The 22,754-nt window shown below is 42.7% G+C and overlaps 1 protein-coding gene across 11 annotated transcripts in view; it reads right to left on the minus strand.

Annotated features, from left to right (window-relative positions):
* Positions 1-22,754, minus strand: part of chd7 (chromodomain helicase DNA binding protein 7) — a 229,796-nt gene that overhangs the window by 169,291 nt on the left and 37,751 nt on the right. The window lies entirely within an intron of this gene.

The following is a 22,754-nucleotide window of genomic DNA, read 5'->3' on the forward strand; positions in this document are numbered from 1 at the left end:
GTGTTTCAATTTCCTCCTATATCCCAAAGAACTACAGATTTGTAAGTTAATTGGCTTCTGTAAATTGCCCCCAGTGTGTAGAGAAGGGACGTGGAAGTGGGATAATAGAGTTGTTACGAAAGGGTGATCAATGGTCGGCAATGACGGTGGGCGAAGGCCTGGTTTCATGCGGCATTTTTCAATCAATTCAAAGTCACCTTGTTCAGAAAGATTACATATATTTCAAGAATTTTTCTCTTAAAACACCAAATCAACACTTCAAGTGATGACTAGAGACAGTATTTTGCCATGTGCCTTTACATGCCGTTTTTGATGATTTCATCAAGTTAATGCCTTTTTCACGATCGAGTGCCTAAATTAGCCTTTTTTTGCCGTTTTGCTAAAAGGTCATACTATTTTCTCTAAGGTACACAAAAATGCTGGCGAAACTCAGCGGATGCAGCAGTATCTATGGAGCAAAGGAAATAGGCGTTTCGGGCTTTCTACACTTTGTCTGAAGAAGGGTTTCGGCCTGAAACGTTGCCTATTTCCTTCGCTCCATAGATGCTGCTGCACCCGCTGAGTTTCTCCAGCATTTTTGTGTACCTTTGATTTTCCAGCATCTGCAGTTCCTTCTTAAATATACAATTTTCTCTAGTTGTACCGGGATTACAATTATGTTTTCTATGTAAACATGTTAATATTAATGTTATTATTAACGTGTTAACATAGTATAAGTTACAAGAAAATTTCCACCACCGGGGCAAAATCGTATTTCATTCATCCGTTCCTGTCGCTGCCCGCTGGTTCAGTCTTCTCCAAGATCCATTTAAGAAAGAATTGCAGATGCTGGAAAAATCGATGGTAGATAAAAAATGCTGGAGAATCTCAGCGGGTGAGGCAGCATCTATGGAGAGAAGGAATAGGCGACCTTTCAGGTCGTGACCCTTCTTCAGACTGATGTGGGGGGGGGGGGGGGGGAGAAAGGAAGAGGCTGAGAGTAGGACTAGAAGGAGAGCTGGGGAGGGGGAGGAGGGAGAAGACAAGGGCTATCTAAAATTAGAGAAGTCAATGTTGCTACCACTGGGGTGTAGACTACCCAATCGAAATACCCAAGCTTGTCTCCTCACTACATTTACTGCTGGCTCCAGTTACAAATCTGAGTACGAGTGATCTGTGCAAGGCATTCTTTGATGCTGGTATTCCACTGTGGAAATTGGAAAACAAATCTGAGGGTTTTGTTTTTAGAGAAATACACGGAGGAACATATACCAAGCGAGTCTTCTTTATGGAAAAATTATGTTGACAGCAACTTCAACATTGTGTGCAGAAAATTAGAGATGAAGTTGCATGCAACAAAATATGGATCTCAATAGACGAGACAGCCGATGCTGTGGTGAGATACGTTACCAATGTGGTCATCGGTACTTGCTGTACTTTGGCCACAAGGTATAAAACACAACAATGTTCTTCTGTTTGTGACTGATGCAGCCCCTTACATGAAAAAAGCTGTTCATGCTCTTAGTTTTATTCCCCAAAATGTTGCATTTGACATGCTTAGCTCAAAAACTTCATAGAATTGCCGAGCACATACGTAGCTTGTTTCCAAATGTCGATCACCTAGTTTCCAATGTCGAGAAAATCTTCCACAGCACTGTCACGTGTGCAGTTGTTCAAGGAAATGGCACCCGAGATTCCGCTACCTCCTCAGCCCGTTTTGACTAGGTGGGGTACATGGCTCTCTGCTGTACTCTACCATGCAGCAAATTTTGAATAGATAAAATAAATCATCAACTGTTTTGAAGAAGAATCTGCTGCAGTTAGGATAGTCAGCGAAATCATGCAGAAAAAGTCCCTCCTCCACGATCTTGTGTTTATTGCTTCCAATTTTGCAAACTTCCCACAAGCTATCGCTTCCCTTGAGAAACGTGGCGAAACATTAGTGAATAACTTGCAGGTTTTCAACAAAGTAACTGACGTTATTTGTAAAGTTCCTGGCGATGTAGGTAAAGACATACATGTAGGAAGGAACTGCAGATGCTGGTTTAAACCAAAGATAGACACAAAAAGATGGAGTAACTCAACAGGTCAGACAGAATCTCTGGACAAAAGGGAAATATTACATTGTGGGTTGGGTCTGAAAAGATTCCTGCACACCTTTGGAATGTGGAAGGAAACAAGAGCACCCGGAGAAAACCCAAGCGATCAAAGGGAAAAGGAGCAAACTCCATACAGACAGCACCCATATTCAGGATCAATTCCGGGTCTCTGGCAATTTTAGGCAGCAACTCTATGGCCAATGTACTGCCCCATAGTCTTAAACTGAATTAAACCATACAGTAGCTGTAATGGGGGACATTAGAGGTTTAAGACTGAAAATGGATAGTTTCTTTTTTTTTTTAGTAACCAAAGTTATCAACGTATCATTTTTCAGCTGGTGGTGGACTTGCTGCCTCACACACCAAAGATCTGTGTTCGATCCTGTCCTCGGGCACTGTCTGTGTTGAATTTGCACATTCTCCCTGCAAGCGTGTGGGTTTCCTCCCACATCCCAAAGACGCATTGGCTTTGTAGGTTAACTTGTCTCTGTAAAATTGCCCCTAATGTGCAGGGAGTGGGTGAGGAAAGCGGGATAACAGAACATGTGTGAATGGGTAGACAAAAATGCTGGAGAAACTCAGCGGGTGAGGCAGCATTTATGGAGCGAAGGAATAGGCGACGTTTTGGGTAGAGGCCCTTCTTCAGACTGATGTCTGGGGGGGGGGGGGGGGGGGGGGGGGGGGGGGGGGGGGGGGGGGGGAAGAATGGAAGAGGCGGAGACAGTAGGCTGTGGGAGAGCTGGGAATGGGGAAGGAGAGAGAAAGAAAGGACTACCTGAAATTGGAGAAGCCAATGTTCATACCTCTTGCGGTGTAAACTACCCAAGCGAAATATGAGGTGCTGTTCCTAAAATTTGCGGTGGGCCACACTCAGGCCAAGGACAGAAAGGTCGGATTCGGAAGCCACCGGGAGATCAGGTTGGTTATTGCAAACTGAGTGGAGGCGTCGTGCAAAGTGATCGCCAAGCCTGTGCTTGGTCTCACCGAGGTTGATCATGCACTAAATAATCCAAACACATTTTTGTTTAGAAGTGGAAAGAAATAGAAATTGCGTTCATTGCAACGTGTAAAAAGAGTTGAGATACTGTATACACTGTATTGTAATTTTGCTGCATGTCATCGTGGTATATAACATTGATTGGCGAATGTTTAGTTTGTGACTATTTGAAGCAGAAATAATATATGAATGCTTCATTGAGCATAATTCCGACTGGTAACTACGCACTTTATCCGAGCACAATATCGCATGCATCACACAAGCCGTCTTAAATGACCACCTAAACTGTCATGAGGCAACCTAAAAAGCTGCCTAGGTTGCCCGGCTGGAAACAGAGGGAAAAAAAGTAAGAGCCCTGCTTTTAATGCTTTCTTTTGTCAATGAATGCCTTTTTCGTGCCTTTTTTGTAATTTTATTATGCCTATTTCAGAGTTTTTTTAGTGCCTAAACATCCTGGCTCTAGTGATGACAATACAAACGTTTAAGTGCGCAAACATCTGAACTATTTCCGCAATAATAAAATCAAGCACATGTTAGAAATGAATCAGACAATGATGAACAGTCAACAGGAGCTCAGACTCATTCTCAAACCAGTCAATTTGGAAGAATTACATTTCAAAAGATGTACAATGTACAAAAACACTACATGATTGAGCTACGAGAAGGGGAAAATTTGTGTACATTGCAGGCAGGGTTGTCCTTTTTTTTTTCTTTAAAGGGTCCTTTTCATCAGAAGACAAATTCACATGGATAAGGGGGTATGTTTAAAAATCCAGTCCCTTCAGCACATTGAGTCCACACTAAATAACACTCACCCATACACTAGTTCTATCCTACACACCAGGGACAATTTACAGAAGCCAATTAACCTACAAACCTGCACGCCTCTGGGACGGAAGCACCCGCAGTCAGGATTGAACCCAGGGTTATGGCACTGAAAGGCAGCAACTCTACTGCAACGCCACTGTGCCCCCCAAATTGATTTGCATCTTCTGAAATTTTAATTTAGTTTAAATAAAATATACCTTTTATTACAAGTGCCGATTAAGTTTTGCAATTTTTCAATTCACCAATCGAGGCCATCTAAAAATGAGTACTGCAGTTGGGAAAATGGAGACATCCCCTGAACTCCAGCTTCCCTTTGATTCAGGTTTCTGATTAGTAATAAATAGCTCAATGTTGCACTAAATTATTCAAATAATTTGATTCTCTAGATATCTAATTTTCTTCTGATGTGGGAAATTTGAGATGTTCCAATTCAATCTTTATCTACTTCACTCAAATTCCTGGTTTCACTCATTTTCTGCTGGCTGAACAACCAGATCTTAGAAATCAAATACAAGTATCCCAAGAGGCCACATTAGAAAGCTATACGGATTTGCAAAATAATGGTTTGTAATAGCCTCAAAAACAGCCAAGAAATCTCATACCAAATAGATTTTTGTTCCCAACAGTCACAAACTTAAGGCGTTGTTTTAGCCAAAGACACAAATTAGAAATAGCCCATTGTCGCTTCAAGCCTGCCAGCCATTCAGTATGATCATGACTGATCTATCCCAACTTTTCCTCTATTCAGATCCCAAAAACCTTCAATAGCCAACTCTTTCACAAATTTATTTTTCTCCAGTTTAAATGCTACTTATGAAATTTTGTTTTCGTTACTGCAAAAATATGAACTACATTTACATTGCGCGTATCAAGAGAGGCAATTGCTTGTCAATTTCAATTACCACGTGGTGAAACCATCGGGCCAGACTGTTAAGCTTCAATGGTGCCGATTTCTATGGGGAAGTTACATCAAGCGTTATTTTTTTGCCTAGACTCTTTCTCTGAAGGTAGCTTTTTATCCTGCTTGTCAATTTCCAGTGGTTCTCCAAATCCCAATCGAAATTGTGAAATAATTAATTTAGTCCATATAATAGACATTGTATTCCCTAATTCATTCGCATTATGTCCAATTACCAATAGGGAAACATTCATTCTAGCACAACTGACTGCAGTACTACAGCAAACAAATTGACAGAAAATGACACTTTATTACAAAATCATACCAAGTTTGGCAATCTATTTCTGAAAAGCATTTTATAAAAATAAGGTTAATTTATCATGAAGGATTTAACAAGACATTTCAATATCCAATCTTATAATATTGAAGGTTCATTGATTCCCTCACCAAAGATTCCCATACTGTTCAATATCAGTAGCGGGAACTTTTGAGACAAAGTGTGCACATTAAGTCCTATAGGAAACAGCACTTCAATATAGCCAACATGTGCTATTTACTGACCGCTATTGGTGTAAGATTTCAGTTTCCTGTATTGTGCAAAAGTCTAAACTGTCCAAATATTTTCTTGCCATTTCACAGACTCAAACAGAACCTCTATACAATACTGAATAACCCAAGACAGATCGCCAGGCCCTGCCATTTAGGATCATGGCAGCACTCACCAGGAAGTCAATGACAGAAATCAGTTTTACCACATATATCAGTGAGATATAATGCTAGTTTGCTACTGATGTCATGGTCTGACCCAAAGGATCATTCTGAATACAATTACCATCGCATAATACAAGAATGCGTGCAACCAAATTACCTACATAAACCTATCCTAGGCAGTCCCTTGAAGGCAAGATCCACCTTCTTCCACTGCAGTTTTTCAGGTTCTGAAATGATTGGAGAGGTCAATGCAAGACCCATAGATTCTTCCACACAAGGGAGATGGTGTTTGAAAAGATGGCATGTGAGTGGTGTAGGAATTGGTGCTCCCCTCCTGTGAGTTGTGCAGGATATCTGCATTCTCATAAAATAGGTCTTTGGGTTCTCATGGCTATCTGAATATTGCTCCTACATGTTAAACCAGCGGTCATCAATCTACGGCCCCCTGGCCGAATGCGGCCCTTAACCTGAAATCGTCCGGCCCGCAGGGGTATTTTTTTTTTGTTAGTCATCCGGCCTGCAGACTTCCTTCATCTCCAGTACCTCCCGGGCCCCGAGGAGTGGTGACGCAAGGACACCTGCGCTGGCGCCGCAATTGAGGAGCCGGCGATCGTCTGAGCGCCAAGCTCTGGCTGTATCGCATCTTGCGCAAAGCCGCCGGCACGGCTGCGCACCTTTTGTGTCTGGGCTTCACTGTCAGGATCAAGGGTGTCAATAGGCCGGGGCAAGAGAGTGTGAGTGTTTGACCCACCGCCTTCAGGACAGAGCCAAGGCAATGGTCTGCAGGTGCGCCATGTTCGTGAGTGCCCGTAACTAGGGGTGGCATCCTCGAAGGGGCGGGATCTATGTGAACACGTGGTAGATGTGGCCCGCCATCCACTCACAGACATGCGTCCTGGCCCCTGTGCAGAACAAGGTTGCTGACCCAGTGTTAAACTGTCTTGGGCCAGGTAGATTTATACTTTTTACATGGCGGCTCTGAGAACATCCTTGCACTTCACCTCTTTAGTTGTTCCTTGTTGTGACGGGCCTTGAAAGAATGTCAGCTTCAGTTTAGCATCAGGCCTGCAAATGATATGGCCTGTAAATCGGAGCTGGTCAAACTGTAACTGGAGATTTAATGCTGTGGAGGTTGGCCTTGGACAGGGTGCTGACATTAGCTGTGATAGGTGAATGTAATCACCTACACTGAGCTTTGCAAGAAGGAAGACGATGAGATATAGAAAGTGGTCCACATTTTCCGGGTTCTCAGAGGCAGTGCGGCAGGAGTAATACTGACAAATGACATTAGCTTTGCAGAGTGGAAGGGCCTTCCCCGATATACTGCAGTGAACAAGTCACACAAACTAAAAATAGATGCACGCTCCATGATGCAACATAATCATAGCTGATCAGCTATTCAGTACCTCATTCCTATCTTTTCCAGCATTCCTCTGGCATCAAGGAACAACTCAATGACTTGTAACTCAGTTTTCAAAGTTGTACATGCACTCATCTGTGCGCTGCAGCTTAGTGAGAGACTTTAGACTTTAACGATACAACACGGAAACAGGCCCTTCAGCCCACCCGAGTCCGCGCCGACCACCCCGTACACTAGCACTATCGTACACATTAGGGGTAATTTACAATTTTATTTTATACAGAAGCCAATTAAAACACAAACCTGCACTTCTTTGGAGTGTGAGAGGAAACTGGAACACCCAGAGATAACTCTCGTGGTCACAGGGAGAAAGTACAAACTCCATACAGGAAGGTAGACAAAAATGATGGAAAAACTCGGCGGGTGAGGCAGCATCTATAGAGCGAAGAAATAGGCGACTTTTCGGGTCGACCAGAAATGTCACCTATTCCTTCGCTCCATAGATGCTGCCTCACCCGCTGAGTTTCTCCAGCATTTTTGTCTACCTTCAATTTTTCCAGCATCTGCAGTTCCTTCTTAAATAAAACTCCATACAGGAAGCACCTGGTGTCAGGATCGAACCAAGATTGGAGTAACCTTGGTCCTGAAGTAGAGGCTACAGATTTCCATTTATCCTGCAGGCCAATATGCTTCCCAACAGAGTTGAGTTACCAGGGGTGCTGCATTCACACAAGAAAGGTTACGAATTTGTACAATGATGCAGCCTTGCATGATACCAAACTCTATTCCCATTGGACCTGCTACATTCCTGTGATTAAAATCACAGAATGCATAAAATGTAACAATCACAGAATTAAAATTTGACTCTCAGGGCAGTCAAATAGAAGGGTATTCCAGCATTCCTGCTCAATTGTTGGGAGTGAATGGTTTTAAAATGAAAAAAAACTCACTAAAAGTTATTACACCATGAAAACATCGTGTTTGTCTCAAAATAGAATATTTGGCCACAGATGGGAGGGTCCTTAGGATGTCACAGCGTGAATGTAAGACAGTAAGAATCAGTGCAGACAAGATGACCCTGCCGCTAACACAATCTAATTCCTCGCATTTTGCAAAGATGTTCACAATTACAGCATCTGTTGACCCCTAGCATTTTCCTCTTCTCAGACATGGGAAAATGAGGACATGAACCCCTGTCCCTAATTTACCTATTCCATTTCTCAGAACTTCAACATGGCCTCTGTAGAGAGACTGCTTTCGTGACTGTTTTCAGCTGACATGGCCCTTTTAATCTTGTCAGCAAGTCAGGACTTTATCTTTGATTCCATTCTCCAGCAAAATATCATCAAGAAAAAACTCACAATAGAAGAATTCTTTGAACTGCTCCTTCCAGCAAGCATGAACTGGCCCTTTATTCTACATAGCCCTGCTGTGTTCTTGGCTCTCAGCAGGAGTGACGCACAAGCATTTACGTCATAGATGATCATGAAAACGTTAAAGAATGTCCATGCCATAATTAGGAGTTGCTGGATTTCCTGCGCTTTTCCACTCACCAGCTGCTCTTCAGGTCACGAGTTAGCCATCATCCACAATAATTCTCAACAATGGTGCCACACAAGGATGCATTCTCAGCCCATTACTATGCTCCCTATACCCAGGACCTAAATTGGAAAGAGTTGCAGACAGCGTGGATGGCTGTCAAAGGAAATAGCATAGGATAGATCAATAACAAAAATGGGCAGATGGAGTTTAATCTGAGCAAATGTGAGGTGTTGCACTTTGGGAAGTCGAACGCAAGGGGAACGTACAGAGTTAATGGTAAGAGACTTAAAAGCATTGATATACAGAAGGATCCTGGGGTCTATGCCCATAGCTCACTGAAAGTGGCAACTCAAGTAGATACACTTGTAAAGACAGCATGATATGCTTGCTTTTATTGGTCGGGACATTGAGTAGAAGAGTTAGGAAGTCATGTTGCAGCTTTATAGGACTTTGTTAACCTGCATATGGACTACTGCTCGCAGTGCTGTTCAGCTTATTACAGCTAGGATGTGGAGGCTTTGGAAAGGGTTCAAAAGTAGGTTATCAGAATGCTGCTTGGATTATAGGGCATTATCTACAAGAAGGGGTTGGTCAAACCTGGACTATTTTCTCTGGAATGTTAGATGCGAAGGGGTGACCTGATAGAAGAATATAAAATCATCAGCATCTTGGTGGTTGGTTCTTGTTTCTTGGTCCTCCAAAATATTCCAAATGGAATTTAAACTGGAGGTGGCAGAAGGTACACTTAAGCAAAAAATCAATAGGCTAGACAGTCGGATCCTTTCTGCCAGGTGGAAATTTCAAGGACTAGTGGGCATAGTTTTAAGGTAGGAGAGGGAATGTTTAAAGGAGATGTGCAGAGATGCCTGGTATGCACTGGCAGGGGATGATGGTGGTAGAGGCAGATATGGAAGTGGGATTTGAGGCATTGGCTACTTTTCTGAGGCAGCATAAAATGTAGATAGAATCAATGACGGAAGTCTGGACTGCAGTGGACAGGGCTACGACTACAACACCCTGCAATTTATTGGGGAGAGTTGTTCCCAAACAAGCTGTGATGCAACCCGACAATGTGTTTTCTATGGTTTAATAGTTTGTTTATTATCATGTGCACCAAGGTACAATGATTCAATTTTTGCATACAAATCAGTAAGATTATTGCCATACACAAGCACAATCCCCAGTTAAGTACATAATGCCCAGAGTCAGCCCACTGAGTCTCCATGTAAGTTACTAGGTTTTGCCGCCATTTCACAGTTCCAACTGCAACTAGAGTTCCAATTGGCCTGTGACAATCATCATGTCCATCTGGTTGTCCTTTGAACCATTGTACCTTGTTGCCCAGCCATCTTCAACCTACATGCCTCAGGGCGCCTCCTGCAGCCAACCATTTTGAGCGTGGAAGGAAATACTCCCACCCTATAGTGTATCTTTAGGAGTTTGTCAGTCAGAGATGTGCTGAATTTCCTCAATCTTCTGAGGAGTTTTCACCACCTTGTCCACCTCTAACACCATCTTTAAGATATATGTATTTTTACCTCCGTCTCTAAGCTATGACCCCCTCCAGGGCCCTGCTACTTATTCTGCAGTCCTGTCCTTTAACTTACCAAACTTGTCCAAGTTAAATTCCATTAGCCATTCCTCAGCCCACTTTCTCAGTTGATCTAGATGATTTTCCATAATCCCCTCACTGTGCCAAGGCATTTGTCTTAACGGAGGATGAGTTGGCTGAAATTGTCTTCCTTTATTCCTTAATACTCCAATAAAGCTCTGAAACTCAAACCCCAATTTCAAACAGTAATGCGATGGAGAACAGGAGGAAAATAGAGCGCCAAACCAATGGCAAATGACAACAACCCTTAATGCCAGCAAGATGTAGCTAATTATTGACCTCAGGAAGCAAAATGGTATACACAGCCCAATACATCGAGTGGAGGTGGTTGAGAACCGAGTTTCACACTTGATTAATGGTGCACTGACAGAATGTTCTCGTTTACCTGATTTAATCAAGGTACAGGAAAGAAACAAACAAATTTGCAATTATGCCACAGAATTTGAAATTTGGCTGTTTAACAAAGAATTATGGTGATTTAGAATCTGTTCTAAAGATTTTGCAACATTGTCCAGAAATATGAATTAATAGGGTGCAAAGAAATATTAACTCAATACCACTTGGCACAAATCATACCTAATATTTTGGACTCAAGCAGTTTTAATAGCATTCTCTGACTCTCGATATGGTTTTCAATTGGGATGAATGCCAAATGACAAACTCCCATTAAACCTTCAGACAATATTTTATTCTGCTAACATTGAGATTACAAGACAAAGTCAGTTCCATCTTCAGAAGACAGAAAGTTACAATTATTTGAAAATAGTAAGTCTTTTTCTGACAGTGTGGTTATATAGCCCATAGCTTAACTATCAGAGTAATCAAAATGATCAATATCAGACATTTCTACCTGTAAAGGATATGGCTATTAAATCTGTCAGATTATGTTACATTTTTTGTATAATGTGTATAAATACAACTTGACTTAAGTAGAACATCTCATGTGACTTGCTTCTAAAACAAAAACCTTTAGAGAACAGTAAATTAGTACTTAACTAATCAGTAATAGTGTGACAACTTCTTAATGATCAGCTAAACGAAGCACACCCACCAGCCTTCCAGTTTCCAACATTTAGAAAAACTAATAATCTAACCAAGTTGGGAAGCATTGAAAATCTTGCTCCGAATAAAAAACAAGATCCAAGTGTCTTGCAAATAATTAAGTGCTCATTAACAAATGCAATTTTGTACTCGAGTACACTGAAATACACCATGAAAAAGGAACAATGATCGATCACCTTTAATTTATAGAAAAAATGGAGATATTAGTTCAGTTATTTCAAAATGCACGTGACACTTGCAGTCATAAGATTATGCAAATCTATAGATCAGAAACAAGTTTTAAAATTTAAATATTAACACCAGCTCAAAATTTTCTCCCACTCACAACATCACTTCAAGTATTAGACAATAGGTGCAGGAGTAGGCCATACGGCCCTTCCAGCCAGCACCGCCATTCACTGTGATCATGGCTGATCATCCACAATCAGTACCCCGTTCCTGCCTTCTCCCCATAACCCTTGACTATCTTTAACAGTTTGGTAACCATTACAGGGGAAATACTTAGTTTTCGATTTCACTTAATAGAAGACTGAACGATTTGCTAGGAAAAGAGAGCATCCTTACTACATTGTTGCACTAAAGGCAGCATCTTGCTAAGGAAAACCAGGTTAGAATCTGGAGAGGACTATTTAACTAAATTTGTCAGAATTCAACATATATAGTGTGCCATCTAGTGTTTTTGCCTAACCGAAGTATTCAAGAGAGAAATGGATCAATTCTGGAGTTGAGAGAATAGTCACCAGAAATACAATACAGGTAGTTTTCACATGAGATATAAACCAAAAGTTTTCCTAATAGCTCATTATATATTCAAGACATTTTAATACTATTCAAAGAGTAAAATCTCTCAATGGCTTGCAGATTCATCATTTGCTGTGACTGAGACAATTGTGGCAATTCATAAGAACTGTGACTGAGATTAAGCAGTTTTCAAAATGGCTGCTCTATTTCTCTACATCAGTCACAGCCCTTTAAAGTGATTAACAGCATGTGAAGTGCTTTATGGGAATATTATGCAGGATTTATTATGCGATTCAATCAGGTTCCAAAACAAGCAGTGTGGATAATCTTTTCCCATAGCTATATTCTACAATGATAGGTGGATCCAAGTGAAGCGGCTTTGATTGGCAGATGAGTCAGTTAGTAGAGAGAAACCCGACACTGGAGAATCTAATGTTCAACCCATTGGTTTTAGGCTGCTCAAAACAGAACATGGGGTGCTGTTCTACTAGTCTGTAGTGGAGGCAGCCATGGTCAGTGCAGGAATGGAAAGAGAGTTACAATGGCCAGCAACTGGCAGTTCCACAGATCCTGGAACACAAAAGAAAAGTGTTCGCCAAAGCAATCGTCTAATCTATGCTCATGAGGTTTATTTCTCAAGATTCTCGCATCTGTAGTCTTGTGTATTTAAATCGTCTGGTGGGTAAAACAACCAGCTGGTAAGAATAGCAACCTCTGCACCCATGGGTGGTGGCAGCTAGCAAGAATGACTACACATCTGAGGAAATAAAATCTTGCTCGCCACACTTCTGAAGTGAGCTTTCAGGAGTGCTTGGAAGAGATCGGACGAGTTCAATTTTCTTTTCTCCTCTGGCTTGCAAGTTCACCAAAAAGATTAATTTGCCGATTTGTGCAACAGACAACGGGTGCTATTGCCACATGAACGTTATCTTCCATGAATTGACTGGGAGGAAATTGGTAGCAGTGGCTCACCTGGAAGAGTTTTATATTAAACATATTTGTGAGAAATAATTACATGATGCATTTAATTTGCAGCCAAATCTCTGGGAACAGTAAACTTTTTACATTGGAATGCCGTACGATGGAAGGCAAAATTCCTTGCACTTGAGTGTTTAATTTTACCTGTACCATTTTGGGGAGGAGCAGCAATGTAGATTAAGTTTCTTTCCAAAAACAGTTCTTAGACACATCTAGCAAGTAGCTTATGACCAAGTTTGGCTGCAATGAAAGACTTTGGGCATGCACAGTCAAGAATAAAATCAAATCAAAATTAATTTTCTCCTATTTTAACACCACTCTCGCCTCTAAATAAAACAAATTTGTCCTTGTATTTTTGCAGTGTCTTTGACAGGTCCATTTGGCTGTCATGTAAACCTTCTATACAGCTATTGGAGGAGAATTGCATATCTAGTCATTTACAGTAATAAACATAGAAAATAGGTGCAGGTGGAGGTCCTTCTTTATATTCCTGGCCACCTTCCCTTCAGCCCATATTGCCCGATTTGTTTCCTTCTGTTGTCCTATGAAAGTTTCCCAATCCTCTGGCATCCGGCTGCTCTTTGCTGGGTTATACATCTTTTCTTTTAGTTTTATTCTATTCCTAACTTCTCTTGTCAGCCACGGTTGCCTCCTACTCCCCTTAGAATCGTTCTTCCTTTTTGGAATGAAATGATCCTGAGTCTTCCGGATTATGCCCAGAAATTCCTGCCATTGCTGTTCCACCGTCATTCCTGCTAGGTTCACTTTCCAGTCTACTTTGGCCAGCTCCCCTCTCATGCCTTCATAGTCCCCTTTGTTCAACTGCATCACTGCCATTTCCGATTTAACGTTCTCCTTCTCAAATTGCAGACTAAAACTAATCATATTATGATCACTACCTCCAAGCGGTTCCTTTACCTCGAGTTCTCTTATCATATCTGGTTCATTGGACAACACTAAATCCAGAATTGCCTTTTCTCTGGTCAGCTCCATTACAAGCTGCTCTAAGAATCCATCTCGGAGGCATTCTACAAACTCTCTTTCTTGGGGTCCTGAACCAACTCGATTTTCCCAGTCTACCTGCATATTGAAATCCCCCATCACCATTGTGGCATTACCTTTGTTGCATGCCAGTTTTAACTCCTGCTGCAACATACACCCTACATCCGGGCTACTATTTGGGGGTCTGTAGATAACACCAATTATTGTCTTCTTGCCTTTGCAATTCCTCAACTCAATCCACAGTGACTCTACCTCGTCAGTCCCTATGTCTTCCCTCGCAAGGGACTAAATTTCATCCCTCACCAGCAGAGCTACCTCCCCCTCCTCTGCCCACCTGCCTGTCCTTTCTATAGGATGTATAACCCTGAATATTAAGTTCCCAGGCTTGATCCTTCTGCAGCCACGTCTCAGTAATCCCCACAATGTCATATCTACCAACCTCTAACTGAGCCTCAAGCTCATCTACTTTACTTCTTATACTTCGCGCATTCATATACAATACTTTTAATTCCTTACGCGTCTCACCTTTCACATCGATCCCTATTACACTTGGCCGTACTCCTTTGTGAGCTTCCTTTCCCATTAATTCTGGGGTCATTAACCATCCCTTTACTCCCTTTCCCTTTAACTCCATCCTCGACGATCCCATTTGACACCCCACCCTCCTTATTCAGTTTAAAACCACCCGTGAAGCAGTGGCAAACCTGCCTGCCAGAATGCTGGTCCCCCACCTGTTAAGATGCCATCTGTCCTTTTTGTACAGTTCCCCCTTACTCCAAAACAGATTCCAGTGATCTAAGAATCTAAATCCCTGCCCCCGTTCCTCAGCCACATCCAGGTCCCGTATCTCCCTGTTCCTGCTCTCGCCAGCACGAGGAACTGGAAACAAACCGGAGATAACAACCCTGGAGGTCCTGCTTTTCTGCATTTTCCCGAGCTCTCGAAAGTCACGCTGCAGAATATTCATCCCCTTCTATCCGACATCGTTTGTGCCGACATGCACTATGATTTTCTGCACTCTGTCCCCGACACCCTGGATCCTGGCACCAGGAAGGCAGCACACCATTCTCGAATCCCATCTGTTGCCGCAGAAACCCCTGTCCGTACCTCTCACAATGGAGTCTCCAACTACAATGGCGTTGCCTGACGTTGGCCTCTTTGGTTTTGGCTTAACAGCCTTTTTTGCTTTGCATGCCAGTCCGCCGCTCAGTGTGATAACGACTTCTGTCCCGACAGCTTCTAAGTGGGTGAACCTGTTCTCAAGAGGTACAACACCCGGTGACCTGTGCATTCCAAGTTTCCCACCTATTCTCACCGTCACCCACCTTCTCTCTTCCAGTACCTTAGGTGTAATAATCTTACTGCAGGACTTGTCGAGGAACGACTCAGCTTCTCGGACAAACCAGAGGTCATCCACTTGCTTCTCCAGTTCCCCAACACGGCCCTTCAGGAGCTGTACCTGGATGCACTTCTCACATTTGTAGCAGCCAGAGGCACCAGCAGTGTCATTGACCTCCCACATACTGCAAGCATCACATTGAATCAGCTTGGACGATAGATGGCGCAATGGGCTAAGTGTTCGGCTGGCAACCTGAAGGTGGCCGGTTCGAATCCTGCTTGGAGTGTGTACTGTCGTTGCGTCCTTGGGCAAGACACTTCACCTACCTTTGCCTGGGACTAGAGACGGAAATTAGCTACTGATTAGCTACAATCTCGCATATTTACATGCAAATGTTAATTAATATGCACTGTCCCTATAAACAAAACATTATTATTATTATTATTATTATTGACATCTCCTTCTGTCGTCTCTTCCTCTACAGCGTTTTAAGTAGCCTCCTCGCCAAAGACTCTCGAGCCAAAGACTCGCACTTTTCTCACAGGGCACTTCCCTCGCAAGGCCGCTCCCTAAGAGCCGTCCTGCTTATATTGACTGATAAATTGCCTAATTTACAAACCAAAATTCCTCAGTTTTAAACTGTTTTCCCCCTCTGACTCACTTCTAACTCTCCTCCCACTTGGGCTAGAGCCAATCAGTGTAGCTGCAAATCAGTAGCTGCAAGCAACTTAAACTCAAGACTATTCTGAAAAAAATAAATGTTGGGATTTCCTGTCTGTTCACGCCTCTCAATATTTACCTCCAAAACTGCCATTTCCTGTCAGGCAGCAGTTATAGTTTCTTAATTATTGTTTAAGAAGGAACTGCAGATGCTGGAAAATAGAAGCTAGACAAAAATGCTGGAGAAACTCAGGGGGTGAGGCCTCACCCGCTGAGTTTCTCCAGCATTTTTGTCTACCTTAGCTTCTTAATTAAATCACTTTCACAAAGATGTGAATGTTAATATAGAAAAGTAACCCCTTTCAAAAAAATGAACAGGGGAATCTTTCCTCCAGTCATATTTTCATATCCAGGATTAAGGACTAGCCCAAAATATATCTTATAATTTTGTTCCCATTGTACATGCAGTTTTCATTGGAGTATGTAGAGTCAATGGGGAAAGGCACAGCACATCATCAAATAGTTGTGGAAAAAATATTTTAAAATCACTGAACGATTTGGTTTCCAACATGACTAATGACGGCTAACAGCAGTTAGCATAATCCAGTTACCTGATCAACAGAAAATGTTGACTGGCTGCATTTTATGTTTACTGTTTCCAAAAGTACATATATGTAGGCTCAAGGGATGGACTTTGTGATGACTTTCATGCAGTACAAGTTTGTCATATCAGTACATTGTATTTTGAAAATGTTTAAGAAACTAATTTTCTTCACCAATTTTAAGTTGAAATTATATTATTAAATAATTATTAATAACTGGACGAACCAGGTGGCTATGTGAGGATTATGTTCTTCGACTTTTCAAGTGCGTTCAACACCATCCAACCCCCGATTCTGAAAGGCAAGCTTAAGAATAAGATGGGGGTGGACTCCACCTTTATCTCCTGGAATACAACTACCTGATGGGTTGACCACAGTTTGTTAAACTGCGGGACTGTGTTTCCGGGACAGTGGTGTGCAATGTTGGAGCCCCACAGGGAACGGTTCTGGCCCCATTCCTCTTCACCCGGTATACTGCAGACTTCAATTATACGTCTGACACATGCCACGCACAGAAATATTCAGATGACACAGCGATTGTGGCATGTGTAAGGAACGGGCAGGAGGAGGAATACAGGGACTTGACCAGTGCCTTCTGTGCCTGGAGTGAAGAGAACTGTCTCATCCTGAATACAGCCAAGACTAAAGAGATGGTGGTTAACTTTGGCAGGACCAAGCTCCCCCTTCAGCCGGTCAACGCTGCAGGGGCTGACATTGAGGTGGTGCAGACATATAAATACCTTGGAGTGCACCTTGATAACAAACCAGACTAGTCTGCCAACTCTGACGCCCTCTACAAAAAAGGCCAGAGCAAACTCTTTTTCCTCAGAAGGCTCAAATCCTTCAATGTGTGTAATGATATGCTGTACATGTTTTACAATACTGTGGTTGCAAGTGTCATTTTTTACGCTGTTGTCTGCTGGGGCAACAGCATCACTGCGAAAAACAACAAGAAGCTTGACAAACTGGTAAAACAGGCTAGCTCAGTGCTGGAGGAGAGAGTGGACTCTGGGATGGATGTGCTTGAGAGGCGTATGAGGCGCAAGGTGCAGGTCATCCTGGAAAACCCCAGGCACCCCCTCCATGTAATTCTGGAGAGTCAAAAAAGCACTCGGAACAACAACCGGCTCCTCTCCCTGCGTTGTAGAACGGATCGGTCCAGGAGATCCTTCACCCCTGCAGCCATTAGATTTTATAATACAGACCGGTAGCCTGTAGGGGGATGCGTTTTTGCATTGTTAATTATTGTTTTTTTTAAGTATTTATTGCTCTCAGGTATTGTCCACATTGTATTTTATGGATTTTCTGTCTGCTTTCGTTTAGAATGTGCGGGTTAGTTGGTTGGGGACTTATGGACATCTGAATTTCCCCGAGGGGATCAATAAAGTATTTATTATTATTATTATTATTATTATTAATAAAACTCACAACATACAGATATTCTTCGAATGGAGAAAAATATATAAAACAGAGCTCTCACAACTTTTTTTCTCTGATGCCAGCCGGGCAACCTAGGCAACTTCTACGGTTGCCAAATGACGGCGTGCGATAATGTGCTCGAATGAAGTGCGTAGTACCAGTCGGAATTATGCTCAATGAAGCATTCACATATTATCTCTGCTTCAAATAAAGTCAAACTAAACATATTCACCAATCAAGACATGATATACCACAATGACATGCAGCAAAATTACAAAACAGTATCTCAACTCTTTTTACATGTTGCAATGAATGCAATATCTATTATTTCTTTCCACTTCCAAACAAAAATGTGGTTGGATTATTCAGCGTATGATCAACCTCGGTGAGACCAAACGCAGGCTTGGCAATTGCTTCGCACAACAACACGCTGATCAATCACACGGGTGGCTCAGCATTTCAACTCCCCCTCCCATTCCGAATCTGACCTTTCTGTCCTAGGCCTCCTACATGGCCAGAGTGAGGCCCACCGTAAATTCGAGAAACAGCACCTCATATTTCGTTTGGGTAGCTTACATCCCAGCGATATGAACATTGGCTTCTCCAATTTCAGGTAGTCCTTGCTTTCTCCCTCCTTCCACTCCCATTCCCAGCTCTGCCACAGCCTACCGTCTTAGCCTCTTCCTTTCTTTCCCCCCCCCCCCCCCCCCCTGCCGCCGACATCAGTCTGAAGAAGGGTCTCGACCCGAAACATCGACCTATTCCTTTGCTCCATTGATGCTGGGTCACCCGCTGATTTTCTCCAGTTTTGTCTACCACCATTCACACAAGTTCTGTTATCCCACTATCCTCACCCACTCCCTGCACATTGGGGGCAATTTTACAGAGACAAGTTAACCTACAAAGCCAATGCGTCTTTGGGATGTGGGAGGAAACCCACATGCTTGCCGAGGGAATGTGCAAATTCAACACAGATAATGCCCGAGGACAGGATCAAACACAGATCTCTGTTGTGTAAAACAGCAAGTCTACCAGTTGTGCCACTATATTTAGTTTTCCAACACACAATTATAGGTTGATAACTTTGGTTACTAAAAAAAACGATCCATTTTCAGTCTTAAATCTCGAAGTCACGCTATGTCCCCCTTTAAAGCTACTGTATATTTTAATTCAGTTCAAGACAATGGGGCAGTACATTGGACATAAAGTTGCTGCCTAAAAGTGCCAGAGACCCGGAATTGATCCTGAATATGTGTGCTGTCTGTATGGTTTGCTCATTTTCCCTTTGATCGCATGGGTTTTCTCCGGGTGCTCTTGTTTCCTTCCACATTCCAAAGATGTGCAGGAACCTTTTTCAGACCCAACCTAAAACGTTATATTTTCCTTTTGTCCAGAAATTGTCTGACCAGTTCAGTTACTCCAGATTTGTGTGTCTATCTTTGGTTTCAACCAGCATCTGCAGTTCCTTCCTACACACACACACGATACTATACGATAGAACTTTATTAATCCCATGAGAGTGTGTGCATGTGCGTGTGTATATACAGTGCCAGTGTCCAGGGAAGAGCGTATTGAAGAGGCTAATGAGAGGAAATGCTCAAAGTACCAGGAACTGGTCTCCACCATGTGCCAGGACAACGGCTGAGCCCATAGAGGTGGGCTATAGAGGCTTTGCAAGACGCTCATTCTGCAAAGTCCTCAACCAGTTGGGCATTACGGGGCTGGCAAAGAAGAGGGCCATTCAATCCGCAAGCAAAGCCGCAGAAAAAGCCACTAGGTGCCTTTGGATTAAAAGAGCTGATCCGTGAGCGGTTGCTGCTGGGACGCAAGTCGGGCTCCCTGAAATATATAAAGAATAAAACACTCTTGACTCACGTCACTAATGTGTGGGATAGAACGAGTGTACGGGTGATCGGCATGGAATCACCGAAGGGCCTGTTTCTGCGCTGTATCTTAAAATTAAACTAAATACACTACAACCAGAGGGAGTCTAAAGAAGGGTCTCTACCCAAAATGTCACCCAATTTATTCTATCCAGAGATGCTGGCTGCTCCATGCAGTGCCCCCACACAATTAAAGCATGGAATAGTCTTCACCCTGTCATAGTTATCCAACCAGACGAAACTAAATTTAAGGTCGCTCTTTTTTCCCTAAGAACCCTTTTTTGCTTAAATCCACCCTACACCACCTCCAGTTTAAATTCCATTCGGAATATATTTGGAGAATTAGGAAACCAAGAAGCAAGAGTTACTCCAGGGAGTTACTCCAGCTCGAGGGAGTGATTCTGTGTTGGGTTTCAGCGGTCGCGGCGAGGCAGCGACCGGGCAGCAATGGGGGCCAGATCTCCCACAATGCAAAGGGAGGGAGAAAGTGCCCGCCGCCGACCAGTGGCCGTGGCAGTGTGCATGTGCAGGGTGGCCGCTAATGTGCTGGCCGTGGTTGTGCGCATGTGCAGGGGAGGATGTGCTGGCCGTGCTAGTGCGCATGTGCAGGCCATGCCAGCGGATGAGGAGCGGCCAGAGAGGGGACACTCGGACACGGATGCCGGGCGGACAGAGAGTGACAGAGAGAGGGATAGAGAGGGGGGCCAAGCCGGGCAAAATGACAGGCTTTTAGGTTGCCCGGCGGGACTTTAGGTGGCCATTGGAAACCGGGCAACCGTTCATTTTGAGCCCTGTAAAAGAGAATTAGGTCTAAACCATTTTAAAAATAGGATAATTTCAAAAACCCATTCTGCAACAGATTCACAAAACGAAACAAACTACTAAACTACTTAAAAAAAACAGACACCCAATACTGCTCATTCTGAGCGTGCATAGGCATCACTAAAGTAAAAGATTAGAAAATAAAATATATAAATTCAGAATTTTACCATATTATAGGATTATAATATCTCAAATTCATTAAGTGCCTCACTTCACTTATCATTGAAATAGGACATTTCAATGCACAACATTAATTAAAATTAACATATTGTTGAATTGTAAAATGGAAGTTACTCTCGACAGTATAACAAAACTGTTAACATTTAATTATTAGAAAGATTGTAAATTTTTTCAATTAAGAAACTTTTTGAAGACAGTGAGAAATTAGCACATGCCTAAACCAGTCACACCAATAACCTGCACCAAAATAAGAAATCCCACATGCAGAAGAAAATAACGGTCAGAAAACATCTGTCCTACCGACAGGTTTAATATGACTTTCTATTGATTTTAAATTAAGCTGCATGCACGTGCACACCTTTCCTGTTTCGTTGATGTTTGAACTTTGAGATTCAAATGTGTTTTAGACAATAGACAATAGGAGCAGGAGTAGGCCATTTGGCACCTCGAGCCAGCACCACCACTCATAGTGATCATGGCTGATCATCCACCTTCAGTACCCAACATCCTGCCTCCAGCGTTTCCACTCCCTGAATGATCTTACGTTTCAATAAGATCCCCTCTCAGCCTTCTAAATTCCAGAATACACAAGTCCAGCCGCTACATTCTATCAACATATAACAGTCCCGCCACCTTGGGAATTAACCTCGTGGACCTACGCTGCACTCCCTCATAGCAAGAATGTCCTTCCAACTGCAGAAGGACCTTTTTGCTCCTATACTCAACTCCTCTTGTTATACAGGCCAACATGCCATTAGCTTTCTTCACTGCCTGCTGTACCCGCATGCTTACTTTCAGTGACTGATGAACAAGGATACCCAGATCTCATTGTACTTTCCTTTTTCCTAACTTGACACCATTCAGATAATAATCTGCCTTCCTGTTCTTGCCTCACATTTATCCACATTAAACTGCATCTGCCATGCATCTGCCCACTCACCAAACCTGTCCAAGTCACCCTGCATCCTCATAGCAGCCTCCTCACAGTTCACAATGCCACCCAGCTTTGTGTCATCTGCAATTTTGCTAATGGCACTTTTTATCCCTTCATCTAAATCATTAATGTATATTGTAAATAGCTACGGTCCCAGCACGGAGCTTTGCCGGACCCCACTAGTCACTGCCTGCCATTCTGAAAAGGACCGTTAATCCCTACTCTGTTTCCCATCTGCTAACCAATTTTCTATCCAGGTCAAAACCCTTCCACCAATACGATGTGCTCTAATTTTGCCCACTAATCTCCTATGTGGGACCTTATCAAATGTTTTCTGAAAGTCCAGGTACACTACATCCACTGGCTTCTCCCATGCCCATTTTCCTAGTTACACCCTCAAAAAAATCCAGAAGATTAGTCGAGCATGATTTCCCCCTCATAAATCCATGCTGACTCGAACCGATCCTGATACTGCTATCCAAATATGCCGCTGTTTCATCTTTTATAAATGACTCCAGCATCTTCCCCACCACCGATGTCTGACTAACTGGTCTATAATTCCATTTTCTCTCTCCCACTTTCCTTAAAATGTGGGATAACATTAGCTACCCTCCAATCATACAGTATTGTGTACAGTTTTGGTCTCCTAAGTTGAGGAAGGACCACCTTGTGATTGAGGCAGTGCAGCGTAGGTTCACGAGATTGATCCCTGGGATGGTTGGACTGTCATACGAGGAAAGATTGAAAAGACTAGGCTTGTATTCACTGGAGTTTAGAAGGATGAGGGGAGATCTTATAGAAACATATAAAATTATAAAAGGACTGGACAAGCTAGTTGCAGGAAAAATGTTCCCAATGTTGGGTGAGTCCAGAACCAGGGGCCACAGTCTTAGAATAAAGGGGAGGTAATTTAAGACTGAGGTGAGAAAAAAACATTTCACCCAGAGAGTTGTGAATTTATGGAATTCCCTGCCACCGAGGGCAGTGGAGGCCAAATCACTGGATGGATTTAAGAGAGACTTACAATACAATACGGTTTATTTGTCACATTGCACATAAGTGCAAGTGAAATGAATATGTCAGCAGCGGTACAATTATAAAGAACA

Source organism: Leucoraja erinacea, chromosome 4, assembly GCF_028641065.1.
Source record: "Leucoraja erinacea ecotype New England chromosome 4, Leri_hhj_1, whole genome shotgun sequence".
NCBI classification, from domain to species: Eukaryota; Metazoa; Chordata; class Chondrichthyes; order Rajiformes; family Rajidae; genus Leucoraja; species Leucoraja erinaceus.